General features: G+C 39.3%; 1 long non-coding RNA gene across 1 annotated transcript; it reads right to left on the bottom strand.

The window, feature by feature from the left end:
- Positions 1-599: 599 nt before the first annotated feature.
- LOC105531847 lies at positions 600-3,304 on the bottom strand. The gene is made up of 2 exons (XR_001004872.1): positions 3,223-3,304; positions 600-1,662 (listed from the first exon to the last, which is right to left on the bottom strand). It is a non-coding gene; the product is annotated as an uncharacterized LOC105531847 (long non-coding RNA).
- Between the last annotated feature and the right edge of the window lie 377 nt (positions 3,305-3,681).

Genomic DNA, 3,681 nt, shown 5'->3' with positions numbered 1-3,681 from the left:
TCAAGGGCTTTTTAAAGCCACTCTACAGAGACAAAGCACATTGAAAATTCACATTATATTAGAAAACCCCGTGCAGCAAATGCCCAGCTTGTGAAGCACACAGCCCTCAAAAGGGAAGGAGAGAGAGTTCCATGCACTTTAGGGTTGACATTTATTACTTTAAACAGGTTGGGTTCCATTCCTTGTGTGCCCTTCTTTGCTCCAATAATTAGCAATGGTGCTAAGAGTAGTAAAGCTCTCTACACATTGGCCATGCTATGGGTCCTCTCTAATTCCGTTTTTTTTTTTTTTTGGAATGTGTCACTGAATCTGTGTGAATCTGTGTGCCCTGGTGGGCAGATGATGGGGTATTGTTGAGGGTGCTCTGGCTGTTTCTGTGCCCTGTTGTGTTCAGGGCTCTTTGAGGAAAGTACACCCACTCTGCCCTCCCAGGGTGGGCTCACTTTGGTTGCTATTCACCTTCCTGTAAGGGAGGGGTTCATTTCCAACGTTGAATAGATAGCAAAGAGAGGCCTACAAGGCATGGGACCATCTCTCACCCCAAACAATCACTCTGAGTTTGTGAATACCTTCCGGTCATAGAAAAGGATTTCCAAAAATTAGCTACTCTTCATTGTTTATTCACTGTTAGATTCAGTAACCTCAGAGGAGCTTAAATGTCCATGGCAGTGTGATTGTCACAGCTTCAGTTCTTACAGCAGGACAAATCCACACTTGCATATTTTAGGATCTTTGCACTGACAAATGTTAATGGCTGTTGGTCTATTGATTCAGCAAGATTTTGCAACTCCTGATGTTCATGTACCTCCTTCCCTTCTCCTGGGCTCTGTATTCACACACAGCACCATTTGGACTGGGACCATTGCCTCTTGATTAGCAAATCTGGTGCTGTGTTCCATTCTTCGGTTTATATTGGTTGAAAACTCTGAGGAAAGCGTCCAGAAGCAATCCGATGCAGTGTCATGGCCTTTGGGGAAATGCTTGGGAGGGTCAAAGCTCAGCCTGGGGAGAAGCTCATGTGCTTTTAGTCACAGAAGACTCTTAGGACAATCAGTGTGCTTTCTTCGTCTCATCTTTTTGTTCCAGTAGCTGTAAATAAGCAAATCTAGAGAAAATGTAAGATGTGGTCAAGAAGAGTTATGCAGTCATTAGACTTTTGTTTGAAAAGGGAACACCATTCTGAAGGCATGTTTTGAAAAGGTCCTATATTTTCATGACAGAAATGATGCTTTGAATGGCTACAGCTTTCAGCCTTGGTGAACCCCAGGCTTACTTGATCCATGTTTTAATTACTCTGTGATTCAAATCTGCATCATAGGGAATCAGTATAGTGACATAAGAACTTCAACCAGCATAAAGAACATTTTCAGGAGCTTTGTACCTCCTAAGTTCCCCGAGGAAAGACAACACACCAGAACAGGGTGTCACTATTTCCACAGAGAAACCTGCTCATGCTGGAAAATGTCTTGCTAAGTGGCCTCAGAACCATCTTCTCAGGCTGGAACAGTGCTCCATGCACATGCAGAATCCTGACACAGTGGAACGCAGCCCGTGTTGATGAAATAAATATTTACTAAACAGGAGAAACTGAGTTTTTCAAAAAGGTATTTTTATAATATTTTTAGTGCCCATGTCTTAGTTGAACTATCTTGATGCCATTTCCTAGGGGAAGAAAAATGGACAGTAAGAAGTCCAGTAAATATATGTGATGCACACGTTTCAATAAATAAAATCAGATGGAAAGTTGTCAACTTTTGCTAGCTCTAGTATTTTAAAAACTGTACATCAACAGTTCAGATCTTTAAAAAAAAAATAGATAAAGGGTATAAAATAATTTAAAGTCCAATGTGTCCCTTCACACCAGGCTTGCTTGAGAAATGAGAAACCCGTTTTATAGGTGAACTAAAATGAGATAGGTATTTCATTTACCCTTTTACAGAGGCCAAATGGGAATGCTTTCCAACGTTGTTTTTATATTGGAGGGAAAGAGTGGGAACAGGAATTGGGTGAAACATAGTGCTCAATCAGAATCTCTTGCAACTCTTCTAAAAGCATTCACTTGAACTCAGTGAATGTCTCCCATGGCATTCCAGATTACCAACACAGATATCCATTCAGAAGAGGATGAGATCTCAGAATGCGGCCAGAAGAGGACTTTGCTCTGCCCTAAAGACACCGCAATCTTAACATGTCCTTCAAGTGGTCCCTGATCAAGATAGCTGTTTTTTAAAATGAAAAGAAACATGACTGTCATTTATCCATGATGACAACATGAACAGTGAATTAAAATTTCATTTTGAAAGTATACTGTCACTGTGAAAAAATTCCTGGATTGTAACACTACAGAATGCAATGAGAGACACTTATCATTTATTCTGTCTTATAGTCGATCTCAAATTGTTATAAAATGTTTTAAATGCAGAAAACTAAGTGAAAAATCTCTAAAACTAAATTAACATTTGCCTCATAAAACATTGCTTTTATCACAGGGGACATGCAAGAAGCTGGCTGGCCACTCCTCTCATACATATCCCTGTTTTTCATGACTTGAAAATGTCTCAAATATATTTCTTAAATATGTCTTTATTATTTAACAATGAGAACTATGTAACCTTACTCCATTTCTCTTACCATGTTACAGAACTAAAAAGCACAAGATACCAGGGAGAGAAACAGGTTTCTTTTAGAGAAATAGGAAAACAGTTGCTCTATTACACAACTGGGGTAATAACAGTATTATGGCAATTCCCTTTAAATGGCATTTGATACACTTTGACAGAGGGAGTGTCAGGCGTTCTGCTTTGTACAACTTCGGGTTGCACCAGCACCAGTTGTGTCAAACATGTTGATATAACGTGGGGTTCATAAAAGTCAAATTAGGTGTTCAAATGTACTTTATTTTCCTTTTCCAGAAATTCTACAAGATAGAGATATGGATTCACAGCCAAACACAGAAAGGATACTTAGTTCTCAATGAAGCCCGGGGGGAGGGGGTAGTTTGTGAGAGCGTCCTTCTAAAAGGAACTGTCTGTTCCCTGCAGAAATGACCATTCCTTGTCCCAGGCATCATTCAAAGTTCAAAAGAAGCATCTGCAGCTCAGCACAAGAAAGTGCTTTGCTCCCAACCTCCTAATGCCACTCGCACTTTAAAAGTGGTTAATACCTGCTGTGGACTGACTCAGATAAACCAGGAACAGCATCCCAGAATCTCTGCACACTGACCTGTGAATTGCTGAAGCCAAAGAACACTGGTGAAGTCCATTTCTCTCCCTTCGCTTTCCTCCAAGAAAAAGTAAAAGAAGAGTAGAAAACACACTGGGAGTTCTTCGTGGTTGTTTTCTTTTGTTTTTTCTTTTCTTTGAAGAAGAAGAAGAAAAAAAGAGATAAGCATCCATTTCCAAGTTATTTGAAGAGAGATAATTCTAGTTATTGAAGAATTTCAATAACGGCTTTAGTAGAAACTCAAGACTGATTCAAACAGCAAATATTGAGATGCGGTTCCATCCCAATTTATGAGATTTTCTTTTTCTTTTTTGAGTAAGTAAATAATTTTAAAGAGCCACAAAAGAAGGGAGGCAAATTATTAGATATTTTGCTTGACATCAAAGTAATTTTACATTTATAAAGGCATACTGGCTATCAAAACTTTTAATGTTCCAGTCCTAGCTAAAAAGTCATGTC

This window comes from Mandrillus leucophaeus, unplaced genomic scaffold (genome assembly GCF_000951045.1).
Source record: "Mandrillus leucophaeus isolate KB7577 unplaced genomic scaffold, Mleu.le_1.0 Scaffold913, whole genome shotgun sequence".
In the NCBI taxonomy this organism is placed as follows: domain Eukaryota; kingdom Metazoa; phylum Chordata; class Mammalia; order Primates; family Cercopithecidae; genus Mandrillus; species Mandrillus leucophaeus.
Note: the sequence above shows the minus strand (reverse complement) of the source record. Positions and strands in the feature narration are given on the sequence as shown.